The sequence below is a fragment of the Epinephelus lanceolatus genome, chromosome 15 (genome assembly GCF_041903045.1).
Source record: "Epinephelus lanceolatus isolate andai-2023 chromosome 15, ASM4190304v1, whole genome shotgun sequence".
Taxonomy (NCBI): Eukaryota; Metazoa; Chordata; class Actinopteri; order Perciformes; family Serranidae; genus Epinephelus; species Epinephelus lanceolatus.
Window position 1 is genome coordinate 12,579,163 of NC_135748.1, and position 7,144 is coordinate 12,586,306.

Below are 7,144 nucleotides of genomic sequence, written 5' to 3' on the forward strand. Positions count from 1 at the left end.
CAGCCCTCAGCCTGTGACTCAGCTGTGTTAATTTTGTCCTCGTTTCCAATTCTTTTAACAGCTAGACCAACCACTCTGAATGTCCTGTTCCCCTCCGCCCCTTCTCTCCCCCCCCCCCCTCCTCTTTTCATTACTGTCCCATTCATTCATTTATTCTCAGTCTTCTCCACTGCTCCAGGACACCGGCAGACCCATTCATCTCTCGCTCCCTGTGTCTCACTCTCCCTCCCTCCCCGTTCTAATCAGAGGACCACACACTCCCTCATCTCATCTGATGTCTGGTAATTGAAGGTGAGATTGTTTTGGTGGTGGAGGAGAGGCAAGGCCGAGCCGAGTTTGACTGTCTGCAGCCATGCAAATTAGACTGTCAAAACTTCACAGTAGTCCTCCATTGTTCTATGAATAAAAGCCGACGCTAGCTAGCCTGTTACATAAATCTGCCTTGTAAATTGTAGCATCCAAGAGGGAAACTGTTGCAGAATGCTCCCTGGAGATGAGATAAGGATCTGGTGAAGACTTCTGTTAGACCAAGATTAGTAGTTGTAAAAAGACCAGTCTCACATATTACTGCCAGAGATGTGATTTTTCTGCCCATCTTTAGTCATTTCCACATTGTTATGAATTCTTATCACTTTGTTGATGCCTTAACTTTTTATCTTGTGTCATAAGCAGGTCAAACTTTTTATGCATTCAAAATGCCTACAAAACTGATGACACTCACATGAACTTTATGTTCAGTGCTAATTAACAAATGTTAGCATTCTAACATGCTAAACTAGGATAGCGAAGGGGCTCAACATTGTGCCTGGGGGTCATCCCTATATTCCCCGGGTTCTACAGTGGTGGAAAAAAGTTTTCGGACACCCTTAAAATTTTACACAATCTCAAATATTATCATGAAATATTTGTGGAAAAATCTTTTTTGTGTTTCAAAAGGTGTGGCTGCATTAGACAGATACAAACAAATACAAATTATATTTTTTTGTTTATTGTTTACAAGGAAAACTAACAAAACTAAATTCTTGACAGTTTCAATATGTCAGTTCTCAACATTGTCGGTATCAAAGTCAACAAATAACAGAGAATGTGTTCAAAACTGAACAAAAAATAAATAAACCATCACATCATCAAATTAATATTTAGTAGTCCTGCCATTGGCACGTAGTAGAGCTCTAATCCTGGCTGGCATGTTCCCCACGAGCCTTTCACACTGTTGAGGGGTAATCTTGTCCCATTCTTCTTGAATTACTGCTTTTAATTCTTCTAAATTCTTTGGTTTATGCTTTGAAACAGACCTTTTGATAATCCACCACAGATTTTCAATGGGGCTCATGTCCGGGGATTGAGCTGGCCACTCTAAGACCTGGATACTGTGCTCCTGCAGCCAAGTTCTACTGGCCTTGGATGTGTGGCAAGGGGCATTATCTTGTTGAAACATCCAGTTTTTACCTCGACGGAACAGTGCACGCGCAGAAGGGAGCATGTGGGTTTCGAGAATGGTACAATACTTGGTAGAGTTCAATGTGCCATCACAGACAGTGAGATGACCAACACCAGCAGCACTCATGCATCCCCAAACCATGATACTGCCTCCACCATGCTTGACAGTAGGTACTGTACATGCTGGAGATAATGCTTCGCCTGGCCTTCTGCGTACCCTCACATTAGTAGGAGGAAGATAAAGCTGGAAACTGGACTCATCTGACCACAAAATCTTCTTCCAATTCCTGGCTGTCCAGTTCTTGTGTGCCTGGGCCCAACGACGCCGGGCTAACCTCTGTCTCTCATTGATCAGGGGCTTCTTGATAGCCTTGTAGGACCTTAAGCCATGATCTAAAAGTCGGCCACGTACAGTGCGGGTGGAACACTGGACACCAGTTTGGTTTGACCACTGCTGCTGAAGCTCCTGTGATGTCATTCGGCGGTTTTGCCTGCACATGCGGAACAGGATGCGGTCATTTCTTGCTGAAGAAATCCTTGGATGCCCAGATCTTGGTTTGTCTTCCAAGCTGTTGGTTCATCTGTATTTCTGCAGAGTGTATCCAACTGCTGAAGGACTGCATCTGCACTTCCTGGCTATCTGGCGGCAACTGTACCCTTCCTGGCTGAGAATCTTTATCTTCAGGCGTGTTTCCTGCGTTAGGTTCCTTGTTTTAGCCATTTTTGTGTCTGAAGAACTTTCAAATGTGCTGGCTTTATGTAGACATGAAGCTTGGCAACAAAAATTGTGTCTTTTAATAAAAAGAACAACCTTCATCACTGGTACCAAAATGACCCAATACTCAAAATTTCTTATGTATTTTTATGGAACCAATCAATTTTAAGTTTTTAATGGCTTTTTTAGGATTTATTTAGTATTTTGGCTGTGACTGTACTAAAAGAAATTGCACTTGAAGACCTAAGAGTGATTCTTAATGCAATATTTCACAAATGCATGGGGTGTCCGAAAACTTTTTTCCACCACTGTATGTTCCCTGATCGGGGAACATAGGACCCTTTAAAAAAAAAAAAGGGTCCTATGTTACCCGCTTTTCCCAAAAGGAAATATGTTCCCCGCTTTGTATGGGACCGGGGAACATAGAACCCTTTTTAAGAAAAAGGGTCCTATGTTCCCCGCTGTTGCCGGGGAACATAGGACCCTTTTGAGAAAAAGGGGTCAGGGTCAGGGTTAGGGTTAGGGGGTTAGGACCCTTTTTTTTAAAAAAGGGCCTATGTTCCCCGGGTCCTTTTGGGGAAAAGCGGGGAACATAGAACCCTTATTATTAAAAAGGGTTCTATGTTCCCCGGTCCCATACAAAGCGGGGAACATAGGACCCTTTTGGGGTCCCATACAAAGCGGGGAACATAGGATCCGGGGAACATAGAACCTGGGGAACATAAGTACGCTCCCGCTGCCTGCTAATCAGCATGTTAGCGTTGTTATTCTCATGTTAGCATCAGGTCTCCAGGAAGAGCCCTGGGCTTTGATGACAATCTTTGTAGTGGTCAAACAGAGGATTTACATCCGTCACATGATGCCCTGTGGATCCGAAAGACTTTCCCCCCTAGTATCGCATGGGAAAGAGACAGCTGTAAATTAGTGGATACTTTTTTCGTCAAAATGACTCGTTTTGCTATCAAAATTTGATCCATTCCATCCAATAACATCTGGAAAGTTCAAAAGAATCGCATGATCAATGGAGTAGGTGAATGATAATTGAGTGGTCGTACTACTCATGGGTGTATTCAGAGACCTGGATACAGCAATGTGGGCCGGACCCTGTTCATTCCTGTGAAAGTTGCTCAGTGGTGCATGAGGCCAAAAAAAGCTTTATTTCCGCTGTATGAAATCACCTGGATGATGGCTGCTGCTTCAGCATCATAGACTGCCCCGGGGATGTCATTTTTCTGTAGGCCAACAGAGAGGTTGGCATCACACTGATTCCCTCATCAAAAAGTCTATGGAATTTTTTCATTGGATTTTGGATTATTGCCAAAAATAAGCTCTGTGGCAAACAAACATTTATAATTCTTACATGTTTTGTTCAGCAAGATAGTCTTCACAAATGAACACCAATTCCATGATTAAATGCAATTGCCAGAACTAAAAAGCTAACGTTACCCTATAAATGAACTACACTACAGTCACATGACCTAACATCACCACCATAACAAGAATGTAGAGCTGTGTTCGGGGTGGCTTGGTGTGATGATATTTCTGTATTCTCATTTAGCAACTTGTTAGCAACCACCATTTTTTTGACACATAGAAGCCTCATTGTTTATGAGTGGGGTATTTTATGTCACAGAACAAAACAGTAGGGCGGCAGTACGTGGGGACACTCCACATGGCAGTCCATAGGGACTTGGGTTGGGAACCGGAGGGTCGTCTGTTCGAGTCCCCATCCGGACCAAATATGGAGTGTGGACTGGTGGCTGGAGAGGTGCCAGTTCACCTCCTGGGCACTGCCGAGGTGCCCTTGAGCAAGGCACCAAACCCCCCAACCGCTCGGGGCGCCTGACCAAGGCAGCCCCCTCACTCTGACATCTCTCCACTTTGTGCATGTATAGGTCCTGTTTGTGCATGTGTGTGTCTTTCGGACCTGTGTGTTAATGACAAAAAGAGTGAAAAAATTGAATTTCCCCTCAGGGGGATTAATAAAGTATAAAACAATTTAAGTCTCTATAGCTTGTGTTAACCACAGACTTTGTTTCACACATCTAACCAAAAAACATTCAAAAAACCCACTGACACTGAGACAAGGGAACCATAAGGTAACTCATGTCTGGGTATCTAACTTTAATGGTGATAAAATGATTTACTCTTGCGGCTCTTCTAGACTTTGCAAATGTTATAGGACCAAATGGATTAAATCAAGATAGTGATACGAGTCATTTCACAGGGCTGTGATGCTTAAAAAGATTTATACACTGATTTAAATACATCTCTTTCCCACTGTAAGTCTATGGGAGAAAAATCATTTTGGGGCCCAATGTCATCATGTGACTGTGGAGTTATTATTCAACTGTTTGGCCATTATGAAAATTGGCTTCAAAGCCCAGCACACTTCTTGGGGGGCTGGTACTACTGGGTAGACCGAGGAGGTGTGTCTACTCTATTATATATTCCGGTGTCTTTTTGGCTAATAGGTGGATTTAGTGTAAACAGCCAGAAAAAGAGGTGAGTATACATCTATCCTGTATACCTGCGTACTTCACCACTGCGCATGATTGAATCATTTTACCCCCATTCAATTTTGCAGATTGCTAAACCGAAAGAAGCCTGCTCTGAAGTCTCTAGCACGCCTTCTCTATGGGCCATACCGTGCAGAAGCACATCTGGGTAATTTCATACGCGCCAGTATAACTTTTTTGGCTTCATGCCCCACTGAGCAGCTTTCATAGGAATGAACAGGGTCCTACCTCCAATGCTGTATCCAACTCTCCTTTCACTTCCATGGTTAGCATGCTGATGTTAGCAGTTAGCATGTGTATGTGTACATGTTCATCTCTTTCACACTGCTGACATTTGCTCTAGGCAAATATCTATACCTAAACTCCTTTCCCATAACAAGGGCTCCTTAGTTGGCACAAGATGTTGGCATGTTGCCATCAAAGCTTCATCCCCTCTTCTGTCTGGAGTGGAAACTGCACCTCTTGTCAGGCAAGCAACAAGCTGCAAAACAGCAGTGTAAATGTGTGTAAAGGAGATAGGGAGAATCTATGAAGTGTGTGTACGTTTGTGTAAGAAGGGAAAAGGGAACAAGACAGGCCTGTTACATAGAATCCTGGGCTAATCCTAATCCCAGCCTGCAATTGTGTCCAGTGTCAACCCCTGTGCTGAAAGTCATTTCTAGGTCTGTGCTTAGCCTGGAAAAAAGGTGAAGGGACTGTCTGCTTCCATGCTGCTGCTGGTCAGCCAAACCTGCTGATCCTGGCGCGGTGGCTGGCGGCCCCTGGAGAACTCTACTCCTCCACCGCCCCAATCCAGAGGATCCGATTGACACTGCGAGTGTGCCATCTGCCCCTCGACAAGATTACACAGTGCACTGGGCCAAGAAATCCTCCAGCACAGCAGATTAAATATGAAATATAGGGCAGGAATAGCTGTACCGCTGCATGTCTAGATTTAGTTGTGCCATGTTCCCCCTCTATATTCGTGCCACTGAAAGCTTTTTTCCAGGTGTGTGTCTGGATTAGGACTGTATTTGTTTCATTTGTTGATTTTTGGGTAGCTTTCTTTTTTTTATTCTGTTCTCTTTTCCATCTTTTGTTTTTATTTGTTTGAATCCCACGGTGCAACACCTGATCCTCCTCTCGCCTCTACTCTTTTTAATGAATGCAGTCCAATTCCCACCTTTGCACTGCTTATTTACTAAAACTCACTGGTGGTTGATTTATTCCAAAAAAGAGGAAACTGTAAGAGAAATAGAAAAACAGAGAAAAAGAGAGCAAATCAACAGAAAACTGAGAGTGAGCGAAGATAACCACTTAGTCTGGAAATGGTTACTATGGAAACTGTGCCTTTCTTTCTTCTCCTCTGGTCCGTTTGGAGTAGCACATTTTCGTGTAACAGTGGGTACAAATTAGCACCACCACCCCCCCTGTATTCTTCCATACAGCCCTGGAGTGATAACTCTGAAATTGGACCTGGATTTGAAAGAAGCATCACTGGGAAGCCTGTCAATGTTAAAATTACTGAATAAGTTCAGTCAGGACTCCCTTCCTTTACATATCTCTGTCTCATTTTATGAGTTTCTAAATCAATAATATTGAACTCATCAAGGTCTATCTGAAGTAGTCAACAATGTCAACCATTTCCATGGGATTCCACAACCCATTTTTGTATTTCTTCTCTCTGTTGTATGAATGAGAGTCCTCGTCAGCCTCTAAATGTGCCTGGAGAGGAACCATGAAGGAGGGGGTGTCATCTCTTGGCTGCCTCAGAAAGCACTTTCTTCACTTAGCTTGAAACAATCCAGATCCACACAGCCATGACCTTCACAGTCAGAGATCCACAGCTCTACACATAACTGCGGTGGAAGCACTGTCTGCGTGTGCATGCTTTTTGTCAGCTAACGTCTCACGTCGGGTGAGCGTAAGTGTCTCATCTGCTCAGATTTTCAATGCCAATTTGTTGCATCACACCCATGAAAACAATACCAAGGTTTCATCACAAAAGTATTTTATTTAGTTGACTCTTTTCATACGCTGGCCACTGATGCGGTTCCTCCGACAGGCCGCAATGATGTGAATCATCCAGGTTGTTTTTTGTTTTTTTTTTGTTACAGCTTTTTGTCTCTCCTTCACATTCTTTTCTTTACTGTCAGCGTGTACTGCATCACCACCCACCCCTCATTGCCCCCTCTCCATCCTCCCCACCCATCTCCCCTCCTGCCCCCTCCTCCTCCATACCGCTGGTTCATTAGCCCTGGATGCCAAGCTGTTTTCACTGAGTGCCCATTTGTGGATTACTCACCAAGAAATCATGTGGCACAATTGAATTACCAGTGGTTACAGAGGCTCCACTTACTGCTGAGGCATCTGGAGGATGCTCTTTTTAACCAGCCAATGGCAGCCAAACGTCCACGATCCCAGCACACAAAGAGACCCTTCTACATTGCCCTAGTTGCCCCTGAGGCTGCTACTGCTAACGCCAGCTTTT